Genomic DNA, 26,995 nt, shown 5'->3' with positions numbered 1-26,995 from the left:
CATTAAATTCTGCTTCGTATTATATTTAACTGATAAACTTGTTCTGTAAATAGGGATAAATTCAATTGTTCAATGTTTTAGTACGTCTAACTCACTGTTGTAACTACTTAATTTATATTGTTCTGAATAAATTAAACTCATGTTACCCCAAGGTTTACATACTCCCCGAGTTTCATCACAAAATCGGTGATTAACACCTCGGGTACACTCATCGGAAGTAAATAAATAACTGCCCCCCCCCCGATCAGCGCCGCTAAGAGTCAGGATTTCTGAAATTTACACAGTTTCAAGGTTGCCGTGTTTAAATAACAAAAACGCTTTGTGGTTACCAAACGGTTTTCAAATTTAAATTCTAACGGCCGGAAATATATTTTAACACGATTCTGCTTTTAATTGGAAAGTTGTTTATCGCAATTTTTAAAGTTTTTCTTTGAACTCTATGTTATCTTAGCCAAATTTAATTAAATGGGATATGTAAATTACCGTTGTATCATAAGAAACATAATAACCTTAAGTATGACACTGAACAACGTCACTTCAAAATATCTCTGTAGCGGGGTGATGGCAAAAATTGGACGCTTTGAAACCAGGAAATAGTCGAAAAAAATAACGGTTATGGCAGAGCTAACAGTCCTTACTTAGGATGTCGGGATTTATTTGGCCATTGTCGAGAGATATTATCAATAAATAACTTAACGTTGGGATAATAGGAAATATAATGGTTATAGTTAATATTTTACTTTTATTTATAGTAAGTGTTGAATTAAATCATTGTTTATACAAATTAATTTTTGATCATTGTTTAATTTAGTACACGGACACCTTTCAATTTGTTTTATACAGAAATATTTATTTCAAAAACAAATTTAAAAGAATACGATGAAAATTCAAATAACAATACTGTCTTTAATATTTTTATTTTAATTACAAGGAATTTTACCCAATAATTTCTATTATTGAGTATCTGCTGCTAATTTTCGGAACTTTTGAACTAAGAGTTTCAACACGAAAGCGTCTACGAATATATAATTCATGAACAACAGGTTTTGAATTTTAATTTATGACAACGCATTTTTAAATTGTATTAAAGTCATAACTTTGGCGTAAATTTTAATTTGTAGGCGCGTAAGCCATCGGTATCAAGTATTCGTTACTTAGAAGTAATTGCGCCTGTAGCCTGTATAAACCGCATCTTTGTCAAGATTGTCAGGTTGTAGGGGAAAGAGGTACTTTCGTAGTAAGAGTAGTCCAGGCGTTTCCCCGAATTAAGCTGTTTGCGCGAACAGTGACGTGAACTCCCAGTCTCAATTTCATTCTACGTAAAGTCAACGACAGTAAAGATCACTAAACTCGAACGTGAAGCATCTCTCCAAGGTAAATGAAACTTTGCATGTCGATTACACGATTCACGGCTTTGCCATAAAAAGGCACGTAGAACACGGAAGAGAACAATACTTGTTTGGAAATTGCCGGAGTTTGCTTCCTTCAATTTTCGTTCTCGTAAGAATTTGCCTAATTATTTTATTTAACGTTTTTGGTAAGATAACCAAACAATCCTTTAAGGGTTCCGTTTTAGATTTATTTTACAAATAAATAACAGTATTTAAGTAATTTAATACAATACCATATTTCATAATCAAAGAATTGCACTTGATGTTACCATAACAGGTTATCTGATTTTTCCGCGACACTTTTTTTAGACGCGCAGTGGTGTTCATTGATTAAGGAGATCTATTTGAAATTTTATACAATTTACGGAATGGATTAAAACAAAGCAAGATCGAGATCAATATTATTTGTGGTCATTTGCTTAAAGTTAATGTTGTATGAACTCCACTAACAAAAGTGCAATGTTGTTGATCACATCTTTTTTCTCCCTTTTCAATCCCCATTGTCATACGAACCAAGACCACCCCGAGAAACTGAGCTTTTAGAGATGTTAGGCAGGACGCTCTTGGCGTTTGAACGACAGGAGTATTTAGACGTCGTGAAATTATTTTCTTTAAAATCAGTGAAGCTTGTTTTTATTTACGAAGTGTAACGTTAAAATTAGGCACCTATGGACTCTAATCAAAGGATGATAAAATTAGCGATTACTAGATTAGTTCATTATAAAAAGGGATAAAAAAGCTAAACCCTAAGCAAATTTGAAGAATGGAATAAGGAACTACAATCAGTATATAGAATTATAGATCCTTCTTTTAAATTTGCAACACGTGCTACAAGAGTCGGTAAATAATCATTTTCATACAAAACAGTACGAGAACGCAACTTGTCCGATCTAAAAAACTGATCAATTTTAAGGAAGCTACGATAATTTGTTTGATTCTTTCGAAAATATCCTCTTTTCCAATCCATTGCCTGAAGCCTTCAACTGCCGTTGTTGTATTGATTATTGGCAAAATTCAAAAGTCGAAGAAATTTTGATAGTTCCCGGTTTAAAGGAATTATATGACATATTTTAGAAAAATAATATTTTATTGAACTATGTTTTAGTAAAAATAATGCTTTTGCTAGGAATTTTTGATATATTAAGGTATTTCTTAGTTTGCACCTGTCACGTATTTAACTTAAACAATATTATTAACTCTTAATGGATTTGAAATTGATTATAAAAAGTGAAATATTCCTAAGACATGGCAAAATATTTAATTCATTACGTGGTTAAGCTAATTAAGTGGAATAATTAAGCCGAATTTGAACCAATAGCTTTTGATTCGTATTAATTTTCTCATTTATTTGTAAGGACACAACGTGACCAAGGACGTGAGGGGTTTATATTTGACCTTCACAAGATTTTATATATACACATATATAAAACGTATTCGTTATAAAGCTGTTCAGCTAACCGCATCCGGTGTTTTATTTGAAATTATGATTAAGGTGAAATTTCCAAATGGCCGTTGGAAGCACTAAAATCACCAAATTCAAGCTTCAATTTTCCCAATTTCGAGGAAAACGTTTTATAAGTATTAAATGTAACTGCGTGAGTGGTAGCTGCCGTATCTTTATGGCGCCATCTGCCATTCTTGACCGAAAATCTCCAATTAAATTAAATTAAACTAGTTTGAGGCAGCTCACCAAAGTATTTATGAAGCTGACTTACAAAAATTAATTAAAATTGTAAGGGTGAGGTTGCGTAAGTTACAATCATACTCCAACACCTCAAATTTGTCGAGTCATAATAATTACTGGCTACTTATTTTCTTTATACATTATTTGTACGTTCAGAAGTATGAAATTCAAAATATTAGCGCTCTTAAAACCCTTTCATTAAAAAAATCAATTTGAAAGTAATAAAAATGGCTGCTCATAAATGAAGTAATAAACAAACAGGGGCTCGTAAATGTTTTAAGGAAACTAAAGATAATTAACATGTAAGAGTGTTTGAACATATTATAAGAAGGTTCTTAATTGTTTTTTTTTTAATTTTATTTACTTTAATCTAATGACGCCGCTTCAAAATACAAAGAGCTCAGCATTTCAGAGTAAAATGACAACTTGAAGAAATTCTTGTATTTATATATTTTCTAATAAAACGTTTTTGATTATTAAGGTTACATTCCGATGAACTGTACGACATAATGAGCTCGAAACTATTGGCTGTTTTCTTGGCGTTGACGCTCTGCGCTGTCCTTGGAATTGGAGCAGTCGAAATGCGAGCAGGTAAGAAGGGAATTAAACTAGTGTTTACGGAAATTTGTCGATTTTTTGGATTTTTACAGAATTTTAGGCTGGCGCCATCTGCTACAATCTTATGTAATTACCGCTATTTCGTAATTTCGGGATTTTTTTATTAATGGAATAAATCGGTTGAAACATACCAATTTAAAGGGAGCAAATGTCAATGAGAACATTCCTTTGTCTCTTTTGAGTAGTTGCAAATAAAAAGAAAGAAATCGGTGCTCATCTCATTTTACGCTCATTAAGTGGCTCCATGAATGTACTTATTTCTAAAGGGAGGTATTAGAAATTCATATACCCTTCGTTTTGCTTTTACTATAAAAAACCAAACAGCACCCCTCAGTCTTAGAGGTTTGTATAAAAACCTTGCTCCTAAATTGAAGCGCTTTGTAAAAAAGGATACAACTCTCTTCAATTTTCGCTATCAGTAAAACTCCATCGATAAAAGTCGCAAATTAGGGGCTCCGTATCATCGTAAGCTCTTCATTTTATTGCAGTTTGAAAAGCGATCAAATTAATTCTTATGCTTGTTTTCCACTGGCGCGCGCAACGACGCATTTCTCAGCTTTGAAACGTTCAAACATTTTTACGCGCGTAAAGAAAATAACATTATGACGCGCTAGTGGAAAACAAGCTTAACAATGAACTTAGCTTGTCCGTAGCACAGTTCACAACAATTTTTTGGTTATCATAAGGGTATTTTAAAGAAACATTATTTTTCAAAATCCTATTTAATCCAATTTAACATAAAAGTATGAAATAGACCAATTAAGAGTGATCAAGTACAAACGTTTAGTATCGTCCGTTTCGACCGCAAACCAAGAGTGATCGGGCTCGAGATCAATGACGTGAGAGAAGGATTTGAGCAATCAAATGCTACCCGGAATCTCGCGAATTATAAAAAATCGCGTAAAAAGAATAAAAAGAAATTGAATATTTTCAGAATGTAGGGGCAAAGAAACAATTTGCAACGACTTGAAATGTGCGAGGAAACAAAATGGATTTTGCTTTAAAGTTTATGTTGGGGTATTTAATGAATCTGCTTGCGTTTGCAGCTGCACAACAAACGATGACTGCAAAACATTTAAAAATAAAAAAGGACGAGCTAGTAAATGCATTAGCTTCAATGGAAAAAAATTCTGCGTTTGAATGTATGAAGAAAGTATATTATAATTAAAGTTACGTTATAATAGAATGTGATAGCTTTCTTTTTGTAATCATTAAATCTGCACTTAATTTAAAATATATATGTGAAATTTCCAATTTATTTTAAAGGAAATATAAGCTCAATGCAAATTCAACAACAGTTTATAACTAGAGCCAGAAATATCTTAAGCCATATAATACATAAAAATTGTCTAAATAAACATTACATTTTTTGATAACCCTTCACGATGCTTTATAATCGGGCAAAGTTGATACAAGAATGTTTACGCAAAGATGAGGGTTGTGTAGCAATCTGAAAATTTTGTCCAGAATTTATTCTACCAATTTTTATGGTGTTGTATCAATAAAGACGTCTGAAAACATTTATATTAAGTCTCGAGTTGGTAAAAGAATTAAGCGTGCGTTTTAAAAATTTTATTAAAATTAAAATAGAAATAAAATATAATAAAATTAAAATTAAAATAGAAAGAAAATATAATAAAAATTAAAATTAAAAAAAAAAGTAAAATAATAATAATAATAATAATAATAATAATAATAATAATAATAATAATAATAATAATAATAATAATAATAATTTGCCCTGGGTTGTATTAAGTACTCGACACGGTACTCAATGATATTTCACCATCAAAAGCGTCCTCCAAAAATTGTTATCCCGGTGCTATCCCAACCAGTAGCTTATTTTTTATTTTAATTTTCAATATTACAAATGTTATTGCATTAAACAAATCTCCAATAACAATAGAACAAAAAACCAACTTTAGACCCAACACTTTTTCAATTATCAAAGCAACAAAACGAGAAATTAAAAATACAAAATTTAAAATTTTTAGAACGCTCACGAAATGTAAAATATACGTGCAAGAAACTATTTTATAGAGAAAAACCAACCCATTGTATAATAGGTCTTAATGTAACAAACTTTCTGTAATTCCTTATTATAATTTTTGCACTTGTTCTAACACTTAATTTGTAAAAGTTAAACAATGATTTGGCTCAAAACATGTTCATTTTTTACAGACAATCATTACAATAACATGAGGCGTAAAAACATTTGGGTAGTACCAACTTGTTATTTTTCATGACCTATTATTTCAGTGATAAAATATACGATTTTGACCATTTTAACTCCATTATAGGTTTTCGAGTATGCTCTACAACTTACTCATTGACGTTTTTCGTCTACCACCTAGTGTTCAAAAACTACAAATTCTAAAACCGTGAAATATTTAACGATTTTTCTGAAAATCCCAAATAAGAACGATCTCCACAGAGATAATACATACCGAAAATTTCACATTTCTAGATGATATAGTTTTTGAGAAAAATGCCTTGGCCGAACAAATGAAGACACTCTGTATATTAACTCTGCACGAAAGCAGTATTTTAAAACATTTGAACCATTGACAGTATTCGTAAAAGATGATTACCGAAATAATAGCATTCTCAGTCACTCAGACTGCCAGATGTTTTTATTAAAACATTTTCGAAAAGTTAATTCACGAATGAGTTTCTTTTGGCAGTTGCAGGAATCCATAACTATACTCGGAATGCTTATCTTGCCGTATCGCGTACGGTAAGATAACTCTGACGGCTTTGGCCCCGCCTACGAGATAAAAAGTCCCCTCTGTGCGCGCTCCCCTCTCACGTAGTTGTTTGTTAAGTTAACATTGTCACATCAAAAAATAACCGCCAGCCACATCGAGACGCAATGCTGCCGCGATAAGCATTCCAAGTAGAGGTATGGATTCCTGGCAGTTAGATTTGGAAGTACGGCGTATTCATTATAATCCAATTTCATTCGAAATATTAGCAAAGAAAAAACTTTCTCATTACTGACGAGAATAATTCATAAAGCGGAAACAAATTTCCTCGAAGCCTATATGGTTTCAGTGGCTCTCTACAAGATCTGGGTGTTTCGGGAAATTAAATTTCCATTCTCTTAGATCTATCTATATATCAGAGAGGAGCTTCCTCCGAACACCTCATTTTTAGATCCGCGCATCATAGATAGCGCCAGAATTATACTCCGATTAAGTGACAAATTTCATAAATTTCGTTTTATTTGACACGAATGCCAAAGGATGTCTACAAACTGACTCCCAGGGTTAGTGAGAGGATATGTATAGGGCTTTTCCGTTCTCTTCGCCGCTATCTGTTCTAGGAATATGGAGCCCTCTTTCTAGTGGGGCTGGGGAAAAATTAAAAGCGTTATTTTAAAATTAAATAAATATTAAATTACATAAAAATTAAGAATTATATTAATATTAAAATACATGAAAATTAAGAATTATATAAATAATAAATTACATGAAAATTAAGAATTATATTAATATTTAATTACTTGAAAATTAAGAATTATATTAATATAAATATCCACACCAATAAACAAGTTGGCAAGCCAAAATATACCTCTCCTCGGAAGAATTGTCCCTAGTGGTATTAATTTCTCGAGATAACCCTTAAAGATATATCTCCGCAATTTAGAGTTATTTGTTAAAAATATTAACCCATTTCTATCCCGCCCGGTATAAAATTTTAATTATAATTAAAATAATTGAGACGAAACGACCAATTTTAATTTATTCAGAATATCATAAGTTAAGTAGTTACAACAGTAAGTTAGACGTACTATAACAATGCACAATTGAATTAAACCCTTTTACAGAACAAGTTTATCAGTTAAATATAATACGAAGCAAATTTTAATGAAATATCTACAGAGGCTTTTTGGAATTACTCGCTTACGAAATACTTGCCGCATCTTTAACGCTCATTTTATTTCAACACTCGCCCTTGATGAAGATACCGTAGATATCTGGTAGTGGACGACTCGTTCACTTCCTGTTGACGTTGTGACGCATACCACATGAAAAAGACCAATGCCGTCCAATTTCCAATATCATATAATGACTCGCACACCCAAGAAATCATTGACTGCGTTAGAAATCGTAGATATCCAAATATCCACACCAAATGTATTTACAAGAAGCAAAAACCTTACCATCAACAAAGCACAGAGAGCCACTTGACTAACCGCCAGCTTTTAAAGCAATTAACGTTAAATTATCTCCTTTGAATTAACAGAACTATATATAGGTCGTTAAGAAAGTGGACCACCCACAGGGTCTACCCTTTAACCCTCTAATCTCGGCTGACTGCGCTAAAACAAGATTTAACCTTTAAAAAATACCAGATTAGGCCTTCATAAATTCATTAATAAAAAAAGACTTTATTACCTATTATGCTTACGATGCCTGTCTTAATTTCAGTGAATCTAAGCAGCTATCGGTCGTTCTGTGGTAGAGCGCTCGACTGCCAAGCCGAATGGTCTGGGTTCGAAACCTGGGTGGCGCATTTGTTTTTAATCAATAGAGAAACGCTAAATTAGAATTTCTTCGATGCAATAATTTCAATTTCGATTCTATTTCAATTAAACCAAAATTTCGTACTCTATTAAATACGCTTCCGATAAAGCTGAAGGTCTAATTTTCAATAAGGCGTAACAAGTGTCGGTGGTTCTGTGGTAGAACGTCCGCCTGTCAATCAGGAGGTCTCGGGTTCAAATCCCGCCCGATGCGATCGCAAATTGATACTAAGACGAATACCGTGTACAACTGGTGGAAACCCTGCCATTGGACGTTGAGAGGTAGCATTACACTCAGCACTCGGTCCGTCCCAAAGTCATTAAGAAGAAGTTGGAGAGAAAACGCCCATATAAACACAACAGACTCAACATGCACAACCATCAGAACACAAACACAACAAATTCAACACTCACAACCTACGCATAAACATTACAAAAACGTAAAACACCAAACCGTCACGACGGTGAGCGAAAAAACACCATCCAAACCAAACCGCAAATGCTTCCGTTAACGCTCACCGTCACACGGTGGTTTTGCCAACCCTTCGAGAAACTGCGTACGCAGTGATTACACTTTGCACCGAAAATGCGAACGCGTTCGCAGTCCTGACCCACAGACCCACACACAGACCCACCCACAGACCCACCCACAGACAGACACGGTCGTTGTATAACCCCTCCTAGGGGACTTTGTCCCCTCGGAGAGGTAAAAATGAATGAACAAGAAGCGAAAAACTTACCATTCACAAAGCACAGAAAGCCACTTGACTAAACGACAGCTGATATATCAATAAATGACCGTAGACGGAATAGTTAGGGCCGTTTAGAAATAAACACAAACGAACCAAATTGATGAATTACATTAAACATCTTAATCAGTCGAGAAAACGTTTAAAATAAATTACGAAGTAATGACGACCGAGTTTAAATACACTAGATAAAAAAGACTGAAAAAAACGAAATCAATTACAAAAAACCTAACGGATTATACCCTTTATCTTATCTGCTGACTGCGCTAAAACAAGATTTGACCTTTAAATTTTCATACGTATAATATTTAGACTTTAATAAGTTCACAAAAATTAAAAAACAAATTTCAACAAACAATATATATAGATATTGTATTCATCCGTTTAGTAAAAAAACCCGCCTTACTATAATGGTTCCTTTACTTTTTTATTTTCCCAAAGGAAGTCAATGGCTCGGCGGTGAACTATCTGCATTGTAACGATGCGACCCGAGTTCAATTCCTGACCACGATCAAATTTTACTTTAAAACACTAAAATATTTAATTAAATATAATATTAATATAATTCATAAATATCTAGTTAAATATAAGATTAATATAATTTATAAATATCTAGTTAAATATAAGATTAATATAATTTATAAATATCTAGTTAAATATAAGATTAATATAATTTATAAATATTTAATTAAATATAAGATTAATATAATTTATAAATATTTAAAATGATGTAGAATAAATTATAGTACCTCGCTTAGTACCTAACGTTATAACTTTGTAAAGGACATTCGCCAGTAGCAGTACCCTACTACTGATGGTCGCACCTTCGACGCAAGCCACTCAACCCAGCAGAAGGTGCAGCAATGGGTGGACCAATCCCCACTTCGCCCACAGCAATGGGATTAAGAGTGGATGCTATAGCAACTCCAGCCGACACCCTACCTACGTAGGCAAGGAGTCAAACCCTTTGGAGAGAGCTCCTAAAGGGGAACGACGGGCACACAGCTGACCAAGTAACCCGGCACAGCTGTCCCCGGAGATAGCGGTGTGAGCCCAAAAGGCCGGGAAACAGGACCACCGCGCCCTCATACGGAGGCCCGCCGCCCCACAGCAGGCTACCCAATCCGCCGAGGCAGCCAGTTTGCACGGACCCTCTCAGTTAGCCTGAGCCGAAGCTCAGAATCCAGCCCAAACCTGACCGAAGTCGGAGGTGGAGATAGGACCATTTGATAAATAAATTACATGCAAATTAAGAATTATATTAAAATTAAATTACATGAAAATTAAGAATTATATTAATATTAAATTTCATGAAAATTAAGAATTATATTAATATTAAATTACATGAAAATTAAGAATTATATTAATATTAAATTACATGAAAATTAAGAATTATATTAATATTAAATAACATGAAAATTAGGTATTTAGTTAATATTAAATTACAGGAAAATTAAGAATTATATTAATATTGAAAAGGTAACTTATGATGACCTTGAAACATTACTTCAAGGTCATTCAAAATTTATCTCGAGAAGCATTAGGAATAGGAGAATGGTTCCAATTAGAAAAATTCCCGCCAAGGTTTTTTAAGTCAAATTACCTTTTACCCGAGGTAAATAAACCAATAAAACTCCAAAATAAATGTTAATTAACTGATTTAAGACGTACCAAGTATTTTTATTAACTTTTTTAGTTTAAATGTTTTAAACACAAAAGAAACTAAATAAGTAATTGAAATAAATAAGCCAAAATCCAGAAGTTTACCGAACCTTCGTTCGCGGAAAGCCGCTCTGGAATCTTCTTCAAGCTCCATTCTTCGTCGAGGTAGAATAAAGAACTCACAACCGAACCTTCCCGCATCGGCCGATGAAAGTCATGAATTAAGGCCGCCTACTGGTGCCTCTTCTGGACTTCTGGAGGTTTCAAATTCCAATCTGATCAATTTATCGGCGAGTGGCGACAGCTGTACCCTTGTGCCATCCTCTGGGGACGCGCTGAACGTGTCTGATGATATTTCTTTGGTGCCTCCTAGTTCTACTGACCGGGTTAACGTTATCTGCCCTCATACTGCCCGTTGTGAACTTATGGAGGCTCGCCTATCTATACGTGAAGGGAAGGTCGATTCGTTGATTTCTCGAAGTGGTGAAGACCATGTGAGACTTTCGGACCACCAGGACATGATTGATATGCTATATACTGATGTCGCTACCCAAGGCCAGGATATTCTGGACATCCAAAACAATCTTCAAGTTTTGAAACTCGATCTGCAAACTGAATTTTCGTCAATTCATTCGCATTGTTCAGTAATTCAATCTGATATAAAAAGTACGGACGAATCTGTCGCTTCACTAACTTCGAGTCTACGCAGACTTGAGCAGACTTATTCGGCTCCCTCCCTGGACCCCACGGTTTTGGATGCTCGCATAGAAGAGTCGCTTAAGGAAAGGGAGGAAGTTCAGCGTCGCCAATTTAACACCATACTACGCAACCTTCCGGAGTTCTCGCCGAACAACGATGTTTCTAACGTTCGTGGCCTTCTATCGGATATTGGATTTTTACGCTCCGAACTTTCTACCGTTTTTGTTGAACGTTTGGGAAACTTACAACGTTCTGCTCCGCGTCTCGTCAAGTTGGTTTTCCCCTCTCTCACTCTCAAGCACAAGTTCCTTTCGGGAATGAGGTCTCTTCGCGCGACTGATCCAAAGTTGCCACTCTCATGCTCAATTGACCGCACGAAACTCCAACAATCCAAGCACCTCAAAGCGGTCGAGGAACTTCGTCGACGTTTGGCAGAAGGAGAAACTAATTTAGTTATACGTGATGGCACAGTTTTATCTCGAAGTGAACTTTCGCAGAAACGTTCTTCGTCGCTATCTAGAAAAACCGCACCTACCAGCCCAAAAAACGTGTAGCGGTACTTCGCCGTTCTCAACCTTCTCAACCTGTCTGTAATTGGCCCATCACGCATTCGTCCGTCATCCATACGCCAATAACGCATTCACCCGTCACGCATTCGCCAATCACGCAATCGCCCATCACTTTTTCACCTTCCGCCTACTCTACTTTAAACCACAGTGCTCTGATTTTCTTTCCCGATCAATCAAACTCTACCTCGCGACTCCTAACCAACGTTTCTCGTCTAGACGCGCTCGCCGCTCCGTTTCGACCTGAAACCTCTCTTTATGTCCGGTGCTTAGAGTCTCTTCTACCACGTTCACCAGCAATTTCTCGGACATCCTCGAGTGGCCCCTCTATTACGTCATCGTCGGCTCTAGTTACAAATGATCAAGGGTTAACCTCTGTATACAAACACATAGAGCTCACGCACATTCTCCAAGTTCACAAGGTGGCCTTCGCCACGGTAACCGAAACACACTGGACGCCGGAACAATTGGACTCTGAACACAATATCTCCGGTTACAATATCTTCCGTCAAGATCGCTGTTCTAGCGCGTATGGTGGTGTTGCTGTTTATGTCGAGAACTCTTTCACCGCGAGTATCTTATCTTTTTCGGACATTAATCTAGACCACTTTACCCCTAGTGAACAGGGCCTTGATATTTTAATTGTTTCTCTAACTCGCAATTGCCCTCGTACCACAGTTACTATTATTGGTGTTTTATATCGGTCTAATAACCCTAAATATAATAACCATGAACTTTTATGCACTTTTATTTCAACCATTAATGGCTATTGCGTCCGTCATAAACTTTCTTTATTACTAGTTGGTGATTTTAATTACCCTTGTATATCGTGGCCGTCTGAAATATCTACCCCGAAAGCCTGTCGGTTTACAAAAACATTTCTTGATTGTGTGATAACTCAAATTGTTAATTCCCCTACAAGATACGGCAGTCCTTACCGTAAGGACAATATTCTAGATTAAGTTTTAACCTCCGATCTGTCCCTAGCCTTTGACCCTGTGGTTAGGTTATCTGCAGCCCTCGACAAAAGTGACCATGGCGTTGTTAATTTTCAAGTTCAATTGTGTGGGTCTAATTGTGTTTTTGTTCCCGGCCAAATTTTTTTAAAGGAGACTACGCGTCTTTTTCCGCCTTCCTTGGTTCCGTCGATTGGTCACTTGTTTTGGGCTCTGATGACTTATCCGATTCCTGGTCTGCTTTTCTTAGTGTCATAAATCTTGATGTTGACCGTTTTGTTCCGTTACGTAAACCTCCCTCTAAGCCCTAACCGAACCAACGTACGCTTCGTGGCAGATAATTTAAGAATGTTGCCTGGGATCGGTTCGTTAAAGCTAAAAAACGTTTAGCCCCGTCGTGTGTTTTGGATTCTCTTCACAATCAGTATCGTGCAGCTAGAAATGCTTACACCTCCCACGTTCGTAATTTACGTCGTAAATATGAGTCTAGCTTAACATCTCTAATACGCGAGAAACCCAAGTTTTTCTGGACTCACGTGAACCAATTTCATACTTCTAGGATCCCAATCACTGACGAGGAGTGTACCCGAGGTGTAAATCACCGATTTTGATGAAACTTGGGGGGTATGTAGACCTTAGGGTTACATGAATTTTCCTCAAGGGAAAATTACGCTAGGCTTCCGTTTTGCTATGGCAACCGAAAATGTTTTTGACAACTTAAAATGAAAAAATCTACATTTAAAAAAGCCTGGGATTTTCTCGGGTTCACAGGGGGGCTACTTGATGAATTTCACCCAAAATGGTTAAAATTTAGCATTTTAGTGGAATTTAAATTTTTATTTAATTTTTTGGTTTTCAAAAATTTTCACAGGGTACCCCCCTGTGAAACCGAGAAAATCCCATGCTTTTTTCAATGTAGATTTTTTCATTTTAATTTGTCAAAAACATTTTCGGTTGCCATAGCAAAACGGAAGCCGAGCGTAACTTTTCCTTTGGTGAAAATTCATGTAACACCAAGGTCTACATACCCCCCGAGTTTCATCAAAATTTGTGATTTACACCTCGGGTACACTCCTCGTGAGTTGAAAAAACCTGATGGTTCTGTAACTGCTTCGTTATCCGAGGCGGCTTCGGTCCTCAATGATTTTTTGCTTCCACTGTCCGGTCTAATGCTTCTTCCTTAGTTTTGAATCCTTCTCTCGCGGTGTCTATCCCCAATGGTTCTGTAAGCCCCATGGAAACTCTTAGGAATTTCACGTGTGAGCCCGCCGATATTGTCTTCTTTTTGGGTAAACTTAAAACTTCCAAATCCCCTGGGCCCGATGGGATTCACCCATTTTTGCTTAAATCCCTATCTAGTGTTTAACTTCCCCCCTATACCTATTTTTTTCTCGCTCTTTTTCCCGCTGCGCGCTTCCCCCTTCTTGGAAATAGGCGAACGTAACTGTCATTCACAAGAAGGGTTCTCGATCCGATCCTACCACCTACCGCCCTATCAGCAACCTTAATCAGGCCCCTAAACTTAGCGAACATATAGCGTTTGACCAATCAACTACCCGTAAGATTCGGCTTAGTAAGAAGCCCTCGTTTAAATTGTATAATAGCTTTAGAGCAGGGAAAAGATTATAAGCTTATATTAGAACAGGCGTATTTATACGTTACTAAAGTCAAGGTGGCTCCGCAGATAAGTTTAGCCCACGCTAGGATGTTAGAAAGCGGAATACCAGCGATTTATCCCATTACGCAAACGATTATGAAAAGTTTTTCTATCGCTCAGGGTCTGAAAAACATAAATCGCGATAACGTAATACTCGGAAGAATACCAAAAAGGGCCGTTGTAGTTTTTGTCAAAGAAGAAGCTTTCAACGGGTCATTGACCAAATATAGCTTGCAATTTGAACCGACTTATCTTTGTCAGTGGGACCGGATAGATACCCTCCTGACGGCTTTCAAATGGATTTCGCAAATTCAAATTACTGTTTACCTTATCAGGCTTTATTCGAGTCAATGGGCATAGCTTCCGAAGATAGGGGTAATTATCTAAATTTTGCGAATTTTAAGGCGGGGTACAGGGTCTTCACTTTCGATATGACGGCGGACCAGAACGCCTCGGCTGATCATACGAGTATTCCTTGACAGGGGTCTCAACGTTTAGATGTTCAATTGAAAGACCCCCTACCGACTAAGGTCGTGTGTATAATGTACTTTGAATTTGATAACGAAATTTTAATTACCCGGGACAGAAAGGTGATTTATAGTATCGAATAAAATGGGCCACCCTGTTTTCTATTCGATTAGTTCGACGTGAGCTTTTGTTTGAGAATGACACGCCCCCATTTTCTCTCCAACCAACTCGACATTTTTTTATCGGCGAATCTCGCGGAGCCTGAAATTTTAATTAACCGTCAAGGACATGGAAAATATGTCAATTTTAGCGTAAAAGTGTGGAAGAATCTCTGGAACTATGAACAAGAAATTGAAAGATTTTTCAATAACACTATAGGAAATATACGTTTTCATAGCTGGTTGTCGGATAATGTCAAGTTGGAAGGGTTCTTCTGTCAGCGTGGAAGAATTATTGATATTCGCGGCTATATTCGCGGGTCTAATTCAAATTACGACGTTGTGTATTCCTCCGCCAACGGGGTTGCCCTGGATAAAGAAGCCTGGGATCGTTTGAAGATTATCCGTACGAGTCTCGATAAAGAAATAACTGACCGAAAAGACGCTTTTGAAGGAATGAAAATGTCTATTTTAGACGAATTAAAAAGTGTATTATTTACGTTAACCTAGGCATGCCCAAACCTGCCCTGCCATAATCAATTGGCCCATCACATTAGCTGTAAAGCGATCGCGTCACATTTCTGCGAAATACTCGAAAAAATGTCAAGATGGCGATACCCCTCATGAACTATGACAAAGTGATTAAGGCGTTTTACGCGAACTTTCCTGACTATAAACTGGGGGTAGAAAATTTGGGTGAAGTGTAGTACAGCGGCCTCATCAAATTTGATATTAATTTTGCTTGCGCCTGATAGACCTTGTCACGTAGATGTCGAGGGTATTTTTATTTTGGCCGCAAATGATTATTTAATTGTTTAACTTAATTTTTTTAATTTAAAAAATTTATCATTTTCATTGAATTTTATATTAATTTTGGTTGCGCCTGATAGACCTTGTCACGTAGATGTCGAGGGTAATTTTTATTTTGGCCGCAAATGATTATTTAATTGTTTAACTTAATTGTTTTTAATTTTAAAAATTTCCCATTTTCATTGAATTTTATATTAATTTTGGTTGCGCCTGATAGACCTTGTCACGTAGATGCCGAGGGTATTTTTTATTTTGGCCGCAAATGATTATTTAATTGTTGAACTTAATTTTTTTAATTTTAAAAATTTCCCATTTTCATTGAATTTTTTATTAATTTTGGTTGCGCCTGATAGACCTTGTCACGTAGATGCCGAGGGTATTTTTTATTTTGGCCGCAAATGATTATTTAATTGTTTAACTTAATTTTTTTAATTTTAAAAATTTCCCATTTTCATTGAATTTTATATTAATTTTGGTTACGCCTGATAGACCTTGTCACGTAGATGCCGAGGGTATTTTTTATTTTGGCAGCAAAGAGTATTTAATTGTTTAATTTAATTTTTTTAATTTCTAATTTTTGGGCATTTGCACGTGTTTTGTTGTACTTATTTCCGTCGTGTGTTCGCCGGCACCACAGTTTCGGTGTCCTAATGAATTCCACGTGATATTCCCTTTTTGTATAAAATCAGTTACAGTTTTTGTTCATTTTCTCGGTGTTTTGTATTTTTGGGCCACAAAGTGATATTCCCGTACTTTATCTAATCTTTTACAGTTTTTGTTTATTTTCTCGGTGTTTTCTATTTTTGGGCTACTTTGTTTCTGGTTGAGATTAAAAGTATATACTTGATGCGTAAGGCTTGGTACTGTCCTCTAGGTCGCGTTATAGATGGCCCATCGCTTTTTTTAGTATGGGGTTGGGGAGGCACTGCGCGCCCCCAGCGCTTGAGCGAAGTGAGTGCGCGGCGCCGTCAGGCGCCAATACGGGGAATCTCAAAGTGCGTCAGGCGCCAATACGGGGAGTTTAGTAACGTCTTTTACGTGTTTTGGAAAGTAATTATCTTCGTCGGGTTGTCGCCTACACCACGACTTGTTACTGTTTTTTTAGGTTTCGACTCTACTAACTTTTTAACATTAAGAAATTAATTTAATTATCATTTGCGGCCCAAAAACAAAAGTTTCGTAATCTACGCGTCAAGTGCTACATTCTCCGCCACCCAAAAATACAAAACACGGTAATTTCCTACAATTAGTACATTTTTAACATTAAGTTAATTAATTTAATTATCATTTGCGGCCCAAAAAAATAGTTTCGTAATCTACGCGTCAAGTGCTACATTCTCCGCCACCCAAAAATACAAAAACACGGTTATTCCCTAAAATTAGTACATTTTTAACATTAAGTTAATTAATTTAATTATCATTTGCGGCCCCAAAAAAATTAGTTTCGTAATCTACGCTACAAGTGCTACATTCTCCACCCAAAAAAAACACGAAATTACATGAGGCCGCTGTAGTGCAATTTTGCCGAAACTTTATATCATAATATCATGCAAAATTAATCTGAAATTTTATCAGAGTTGATGTATTAAAACTTTCCATTAAAATGTATAAAAATTTAAACTTTGCTGGTCTTTCATTTAATAATGTAGCACACTTTGAACGGTTAAGACATGGATATAGAATCTATTTATTTTGACCCAGAAAATCCCGGAAGTCTAAGAGGACTAAAACGTTTATCCGAACAATTACCCTCTATTTCCAAGAACAAAATTAAAGATTGGGCGCTCACCCAAGACGCCTATACGTTGCACAAAGATAGAAAATTTAATTTTCCTAGAAATAGGACTTATGTCACGAGCTTGAACGAAGAACATCAGGCTGATTAAATCGAGTTAAACGAATTAAAAAATATTAATAAATTTAATTATATTCTTACTAATATCGATAATCTGTCCCGATATTTATTCGCTATTCCCGTGAAAACCAAGAGAGCGAGCGATATCTTAGAGGCTTTCAAAAAAATCCACAAACAACGTAAGCATTTGAAAATTAACACTGACCAAGGCTCTGAATTTTAAATCGTACCGTGCAACGCTATTTCAAGAACCAGGGGATTAAGCATTTCGTTTGTTACGGCGATAAAAAAGCAGCGTATGCGAGAGTGTGAATAGGACGCTTAAAAATAAAATTTACAGATTTCTTACCAAAAGTAAAGGAAAATATTTATAAATGAACTACCAAAAATTGTGAAGTCCTATAACGACAGAGTTCATCGCACGACGGGGTTTAGACCTAGCGAAGTAACCTTAGCCAATGAGAATCTTGTTTGGCAAAAGCTATTTGGAAAGAAAGTGGAAAGAGAGGAACTGAAATTCAAGATTGGTGATCACGTGCGCCTGTCAAAAACCAGCAAAGTATTTCGTAAGGGATTTAGAGGATATTGGGGCAAAGAGGTTTTTACTATATCGAAGGTGATAAATAAACCCCGTCCGCTCTACCATATCAAGGACAAGAATAACGAGAAAATATTGGAGTCAATTTACCCCGAAGAAATTCAAAGGGTTTTGCCATGAATACTTTTCAATTGGACGCCTTTTTAAAATGCGACCCGAGAACCAAACCTTTTTTTCTGGGCACATTTTCCAAAGATACTTTACCTCGAGATTGTCCGAAAAAAAGCCCTTGTGTTTGGTGGCCAATGTACAAGACTCATCCATGCCGGGAAGCCACTGGATAGGAATCTTCGTCAGTGCTAAACATAAGAAAGGGCAACGCACGGGAAATTTTTTTGTTCTTTCGGTCAACATTTTGATGTCTACGGTTTTTCATTGGATCATTTAGCTCAGAAATAGTTTTATAATAAAAATATAATTCAAGATATGAACCAAGAAACTTGCGGTTTGCACGTCGCTTCGTTTCTGTTAAGTAGGTCTGCGGGGTTAAGCTATAAGAAAATTTTAAAAATGTATAATAATGAAATATATATATGAACGAAGTAATTTCGCTATTGGCATTGTGTATAAATTTTTTGATCACGAAAACAGATTTTGTAATCAATAGTGTTTAATAAACATTCTTTTACAAAAACATTAATTTTCCCATTCATTAATTTCCCAGTCATTAATTTCACGATCTTTAGAATACGCCCGGCGTCTTTCTTTGCGACCTTGGCGGGTTGGCAATTCTTTTCTTGTCAAGAGCGGTCCTACGAAAGGCAAGGAAACAGGTTCGGTCGTATTAAGAAGGCTTGATTCCGAGGGCTTGTAGCTGCTGTCTTTGAAAGTTGGCGTGCTATATTCGTCGAGACTCGTTTCGCTTCGAGATTTACGTATCTCAGCTCGAACGGGTGAAGTAAAAACGTTGCTAGCGCCGTTCTTCCATTACACATTTTGGTAGTCTGGAGTACTCGCAAAGTCAGGCTTGAATGGAATATTTCGTGACGTCACGAGATGCGGTGGGGCTGCAATTAAAGTTTTATGGGCGTAATCGGGCGATTTACTTTCGTCCAACCGCGAAATGCCTGAGACACTCTGCCGTGTTGTAGAAATTCCAGGATTTATCGGTGATTCTGGGAGGGGCCTGTTAACAGACATTTCCAGTTGGCGGAGAGGTTGCTGTACGTTGACGGCTCTTTGCACCTGTTGTACGGGCGGCGCGGCGAACAGTTGATGGAACTGATTTGGCGTTTGGGGAGGCAAAAAACACGAGCGGCGGGTTACCGAATGAAACGTTAGGTACAGCGGGAGGCTGGTAGATCGCACCGTGTGGCAACTGTATCGCCGCTAACGTACTCGAAGAATGAGGCAAATGGGGCGGTTTTATTTAAACGGCTGGAGCGCCGTCGTAGTCTTTAATTCTGAGGTACCGCGCCAACATTGCCAGATATTCTCGTAGTTTTTCTTCTTCACTACCGTCTCGAACGGATTTGTTAAGAATACTATTCATGTGTTCTTGTATTAAATTTAGCAATTTTTCGGTATCGGATAAATAGTTATCAGCGGGTAACAAGACAAATTTCTTCATCGTGCCGGATTAATTATACGGCCCAAGATTGGCGGGATGAGCGAATCGAGAATCGCCCCCCAAAAACCGCCCGTTTGCGAGACTAGAATTCTTCGCCGATAATTATCACTGAGATCTCTTTGACCTAGTTTTCTAATAGATTTTTTATATCGTTGCAATTGCCAACGGGTAAAACTCCGCGACAAAAATTATGGCAAATATTCGCGATCGAGCCGACCTGATTTCGCGTGGCGTTCTTTAGTAAAAATCTTCTTTGATTTGGGGAAGCTTTTTTCAATAGGGTGAGATACGGGCGGCTTTCTATAATTGACCTAGGCAAAGGCATTTTTCAGAATGACGTAAAATTCGAATAAACACTTTGTTATATATTCTGATTATTACAATAATGTACATTTTCCTCTACCAAAAAATATAGAATAGCTAGTAATGATAAATACATAACACATAAAAAAATTAATTTGCGGTAAATACTAGCATCGGTCCTTCCTCAATTAGGCATTGCATTCTAACTTTTAGAAATTCGGGAGTTTTTTGCTGTAGGTCAACAACCACGTTAGAATAGGGCTTATCCGACTTTACGTAATTATAAACATTGCTCAGAAAATTAGGGTTATGCGGAAAAATCTGTCAACTTAAATGTTTTATTTGTGATGGATCACGGGGGCTCCGGAACAGGACTATAAATTAGGCGTTAAGCGAAATGTCGCGCGAAAATCTGCCCTGACCAAAGACGTTCTGGCATAAGAATACAATACTCAGATTCAGATGATGCGAACACACGCGAAACAGTTCGGATACCAGTGCGTTGTCTAAGCATTCGCTCGAAAGGTCGTCTAGCACCAAGAGGTTGTTTTGTCTTTTGTCAAACAAATCTTCGGGTTTTTCGCTAAAGAGCCCTTTATGGAATTTAATTTCGGGGACGAGGGTTTTTAATTCGTCAAATTGATCGTTCCAAAGATTGTAGCAATATAAAATTTTTTGGGGTAGATTGTCGAACATTAATTTTTTATTTTTCAGGAGATTAAATGTCCAGTGACTTTTTCCCGACTTACTGGGGCCAGCCAAAAGAAAGGTACAGGGGGTTTGAAATTTTAGGCGTGTGAGGGACATGCATATCCGTAGGGAATAGAAGTACCGTCTTTGAAAAATATACGTTTAGTCGACGTAAATCCCACGACTTTTTCGGCTTGTCTGAGATACAAGTGCCCGGTTTTTTGCCTTTTCACGTTAAAGGGAATCTCGACTCGGTATTTTAATTCGCGGTTCTCGAGCGCCAACTGCTTTATCGTGTCAAAGTTTAAGATGGTCTGATTTTTTTAGTAAGAGTGACGCCTTTTATCTTGGTTAAAATTTTGCTCGATTCGAACAAGATAGAGTAGCCCTTGGGGGCTAACGTGGTAAAAGCTTTAATGGGGTCATTAGGATATTCATCCGTAAGTCCGCCCAAGCTGCTTGATAAAGTTAAATCTAATTTCTTATCGTGTATCAGAATACAACTGTCCGTATCGCCGTAGGCCAAATTAGGCCCTATTTTAGCCATAAGATTATATAATTTAATACGCCCATACGAGGCGACGGAAATGCCCACAGTTGGGGAACCTTTACGATAAGCCGGGACGTGGTCTTCGTGATCTTTGGTCGTCACGAGAGCCATTCCATTTTCTAGGAGTTTTAAATCGGTCAGCTCTTTCGTTTAATCAGTTAAAATTTTAACCAAGTCGGCGTAGGAATTTATAAAAGAACTATTATTTTGACGTTATTGAATTGGGTGGCGTCCTCAAAGCTGGTTAAGGGAAAGCTTGCCAAGCGCTTTGAGAGCGGGGTTAGAGCTAACCTCTTCTAGGCCTATTTTTATCCCGTCCTGTTCCCAAAAGCCGTTTAAATATTTTTGTTTTTCTTCTAAGGAGTCAACGTTTCTAGGAAAACCAGCGTATTGGGTTTTCATTTTATAAAAATCTCTGACGTAATCGTCAAAAAGGGGGCATTCAGAGTCGAAAGTTTCGCGATAATGCTGTAATTCGTTAATTTGTAAAACTTTATAATTATATTGAAGGGATAAATAAAACTCAGGGGTGGTATACGTGTCTGTAATCGCACGTTCCACCTCGGTATGACAGCAATCGGCTAGATTATAGAGGGCGCACGTTCTGCATAGCGTGAACATTAATTTATCGCCTCCCCCCCTTAGCGTGACGGGGTTAGGGCCTTAACGTGTCCGTCGATAGTCTCGACATATTCATTCTCCCTTAGTATAAATAAATACATTCTTGATAATAATATATAATAAAATATAATATAATAAAATATAATATAATAAAATAAAATAAAATAAAAAAAAATAAAATAAAATAAAATAAAATAAAATAAAATAAAATAAAATAAAAAAAAATAAAAAAAAATAAAATAAAATAAAATAAAATAAAATAAAATAAAATAAAATAAAATAAAATAAAATAAAATAAAATAAAATAAAATAAAATAAAATAAAATAAAATAAAATAAAATAAAATAAAATAAAATAAAATAAAATAAAATAAAATAAAATAAAATAAAATAAAATAAAATAAAATAAAATAAAATAAAATAAAATAAAATAAAATAAAATAAAATAAAATAAAATAAAATAAAATAAAATAAAATAAAATAAAATAAAATAAAATAAAATAAAATAAAATAAAAAATAAAATAAAATAAAATAAAAAATAAAATAAAATGGCGCTGGCACTCACCGGGTGACGACGCCTCTTTTTTCGCTCCGTGTTCTCTAGTGTTTTTTTGTATTTTAGCTGAGGCTTAAGGTTGTGCCGTTGTATGGCGGCCCCTGAAAATGACGAATAGGGAATCCCCCATTCTGGTAAAGATCCTCCCGACCAAAATAAGAAGATAAAACCTCTACCTCCAGCGGTGACGTGGGAACACGCCGTAGTCTTTCAGGCGATCCCCCAGGTAGCTGCTAAAATTTATGCAAAAGATATTATTAAGGGAAATACCTTTTATATCTGAAAAATTCCTAAACAAAGAATTTGTGCATACGTCGCAACAACGGATATGGCGGATCAATTATATACTGATGGGTTCGAACCCGAAGGAGAATTAGTAAGCTGCGAGAGATTAAAACGCTTTTATGAAACAATTACAATATCAAATTGTCCCCCCGAAATACCCAACGAACTCTTAATAAAACGGCTAGCGAAATACGGGAAAATAACATCTGATGTAATTTATATAGATGTCAATGCGGAAGACGATCTCGATTTAAGAATATTATACAATTTTAAACGTATAGTGTATATGCTGCCAAAATCTGATTTGCCTAGAAGTATTAATACGCGATACAATGACTACAGTGTGGTAATTTTTCTTGAAAAAGGTACAAACAATTGTGGGAAATGGGGGCATACCGTCGACCGATGCTACGAACAAAAGCCAATTCAGATGTACATGAGGAAGAAGTAGACAAAATACCCAGCATCGAAAATAACGATGTAAATTTAAATCCTGAACAAAAAAATATTGATTCCCGCAACAGCGAACCAGCTCTTTTATAAAAACGGCCGTATGCTGAAACCGCGCCCTTTCACTAGAAAATTTTCCCGCTTTAGAATCAAACAACACAAATAACAAAACGGCGTCAGCCAACAATAAAAGCAAGGCAGGTGGAAGTGGCCTAAATAGATTTAGACAGATTAATGAAAAAGTAAATAGCCCAGATTGGAGCAAGTCCCCTGAATCATCAACTCCAAAAAAAACCGAAAAATTATAACAAATTCTAAACTAACAGATGAATCATGTAACAGTAGTAGTGAGGGCGAGACCAGCGAAGAGATAACTTGTTCAAGTCAAAAACCGAAATCTTCTAAACTAAGCGACTTATCTAAAAAATACGTAAAATAAAAAAAACCGAAAGATTTCACAAGGCAATTTTATTTGGATAATACAGACGATGCAAAAGAACACAAGCGTTTAAACAAATTACTAGTAACGTTAAGAAAACCTGAGTAAATATACTATGAGTAGTCATCGCTTTCTTTTATATATTATCTCTATAACACTTGTATCCCATAATACAAGGGGCCTAAATTCTCCTTTTGAAATGAATAAAGAAAGAAATTTATTAAAGACCAACAACGCCACCTTCTGCTTTTGGCAAGAAACAAAACTTGCTAAGACTCCAATAATCCTAAACACGTGTAATCCATATATTATTCACTTCAGCCATTGGTCTAGCCATCAGGGAGGTATCGCCACCGGTTTTAAAACAAGTTTTTATTTAAAAAATGATATTTTATTCAAAGTGACTACACTAATAGAGGGTTTTCTACAAAGAACCGAATTAACATTTAAGGATACGAAAATAAAGATTGGTATCTACAATTGCTTTGTTCCACAAGTAAATGCATCTGCTATCGATCTTCTCGAAATTATTTATAATGATATTCAGAGCGGCAGCTTTTCGAATAATATTTTACTCGGAGATTTCAACTGCACTTTAAACCCAAAAATGGACCGCCGCAATACATCCGAGTCCCGTTTTCCAGTATGCAATTTTTATCAAGTATGGCGGATCTAACTCAGGCCACCTACCTGTCTTCTTAAAACTACAGATCAAAGCCGAAAATTGGAATACCAGGCTAAGCGATACCTGGTGTTTCAATAACTGGCTATTACGTGGTAAGTTTCGAAGATATTTTTTTATATTTTTGGAAGAACCAAGTTAAATCATTTCCTAATAAGTCCGAAGATGTACTACCCTGGTGGTTAAAGACCAAATATTTAATCAAAGGCCTATGTAAAGATTATACCTATCGCAGGTAAAAAAAATGTTTGATGAGATTTTACAAATACAGAAGAAACTATCCGTAGACCCACCTTTACCTGAAAATGAAAAAGAGATATTAGTAGAAGAATTAAACAACTAGAAAATAAAAAAGCGGGAGGAATTATTACTAGAGCTAAAATAGATTTTACATTACCAAAAAATTACCCATCAGAGCGCCTCGTTCTGGAGGAAAGTTTTAAAGGTATCAACAAAATTTATAATTTTATAAAAAGAGATGGTACGGAGACAGCCAGCAATAAAGAGATTGTAAACGAAGTACGAAATTATTAACAAGATTTATTTTGCCGCGAACCAGTGGATCTAGAAAATATTTACCACGAGATCTTACCAAAACTATCATATGAAGATAGTAAACAATGCAATGCCGATTTAGGAAAAAATGAGTTCGATATAGTAGTTAAAAACTTACCCAAGCGCAAATCACCGGGACAAGACGGGCTCACAAATGAGTTTTACCATCATTTTTGGGCAGAAATGGGTCAAATTATTTTTCAAATGTTTTCATCTATCCCGAAACTAGACCAAATCCCAAGTTCCTTTACCATGGCTATAGTTATCCTAATCTTAAAACAAGGCGATCCTAAACTCTTGAAAAACTAGCGTCCCATCTCATTATTGAATGCCGATTATAAGATCTTCGCGAAGGTTCTGGGAAATAGAATTCGAAAAATAATAGACAAGATAATCAATGAAGATCAGACGTCTAGCATTCCTGGGCGGACTATAAGATCCAATATAACCATAGTTCGAGATATTATTCAATACTTCGAAAACAGGAATATTCCTTTGGCTATAGTCTCTTTGGACCAAGTTAAAGCTTTCGATAGGGTAAATCACCAGTACTTATTCAAAATTCTCCACCACATAGGCTTGGGACCAACAATCTCCAATTTCATAATTAAAACTTATTCAACAGCCGAAGCGAGAGTCAAATTAAACAACGTTGTTACGGCTAAATTTAAGATATTGAGAGGAATAAGACAAGGTGATCCCCTCTCATCGTACCTTTTTAACCTATCCTTGGAGCCTTTTCTGTGTCATCTAAGAAAAAAATTTAGAAATATACGAGATAAATTTACCTTTTTGTCGCGTCCTCTTGCCGTCCAGGCGTTTGCTGATGATTCAAACAATTTTGTAACATCCGAAAATGGCTTCAACATAATAAAATCCGAATGTGTAAAATACGGTAAGGCAAGCAATGCGAAGTTCAATCTGGAAAAGAGCTGGGTCTAGTGTTTTCAACGGACAATAATTTATGGAGTGAATCCTCTGAAAAGATATCCATCGACATCTATACGTCACTGGAAAACGTAAAACGAGTAGCGCCCCGTTTATCATATAAAGCAAGAGCGCAAATTTGTAATACAGTCCAGAGGAAATATTTCTGCTTGTTGCCTCACACGAACACTCCAAACGCTATATCCGAAGAAATAAATGCTTTGAAGTAGTTTGGCACGGAGAAAACAAACATTGGTGTAGACCAAAAATTGTAACGCTGAAGACTTGCGAAGGTGGTTTCGGATTACAAACCCTACTAACGCAATGGAATAAATTCGCTTTCACCAAACTGAGGAGGTCTTTGGAATTCAAGGGCCATACCATCGAGCTTGAGTTTCTCCTATTTTACTTAAAATCAACAAATCCCATGAAAATGGATTTCGCTGTCTTTAGCTTTAAAAATTTTGATCTGTCTCTTGATCACTTATCTAAATATTACCAAGGCCTCTTTAGTTTAAGGAACTCACTTCCTCTTACGCTGGCTAAACCGACTAATCTAGCAAGCTTATTAAATTTCCCGATTTGGAAGTGCTCGTTCTTGTGCCTCCCAAATAGGGAGGCCAATTGATTCACCATTTTCCCATCAATGGCCTCTCTACTAGGAAATTTCCTTTACAAAATTCCTATTTGGGAGGCCAATTGATTCACCTTTTCCCCATCAATGGCCTCTCTACTAGGAAATTTCCTTTACAAAATCCCTATTTGGGAGGCCAATTGATTCACCTTTTCCCCATCAATGGCCTCTCTATGTTACAGCGAGAACGCGAAATTAAATATAAAACTGAATTTATCTAAAAAAGGGGTGAAACAACCGGGAAGGGTTCGTACAATTAGTAGCCGCGATTAATTTCTACAATAAACGATCGAAAATAGTTGGTTACAATGGGCGGAGACAGGCACCAAATTAA

The 26,995-nt window shown here is 36.2% G+C and overlaps 2 long non-coding RNA genes across 2 annotated transcripts in view; both read left to right on the top strand.

Moving 5' to 3' along the window:
• The first annotated feature begins 1,381 nt into the window (after positions 1-1,381).
• LOC149921294 (uncharacterized) overlaps positions 1,382-26,995 on the top strand; it is a 49,935-nt gene continuing 24,321 nt past the window's right edge. Inside the window, exon 1 of the long non-coding RNA XR_016477453.1 lies at positions 1,382-1,500. This is a non-coding gene — a long non-coding RNA (uncharacterized LOC149921294). The remainder of the gene's footprint in view (positions 1,501-26,995) is intronic.
• On the top strand, positions 3,476-4,863 carry LOC149921296 (uncharacterized). The gene is made up of 3 exons (XR_016477460.1): positions 3,476-3,488; positions 3,557-3,666; positions 4,628-4,863. It is a non-coding gene; the product is annotated as an uncharacterized LOC149921296 (long non-coding RNA).

Source organism: Leiobunum rupestre, chromosome 11, assembly GCF_980474605.1.
Source record: "Leiobunum rupestre chromosome 11, qqLeiRupe1.1.hap1, whole genome shotgun sequence".
NCBI lineage: Eukaryota > Metazoa > Arthropoda > Arachnida > Opiliones > Sclerosomatidae > Leiobunum > Leiobunum rupestre.
This window is presented reverse-complemented; position numbering and strand designations above follow the sequence as displayed.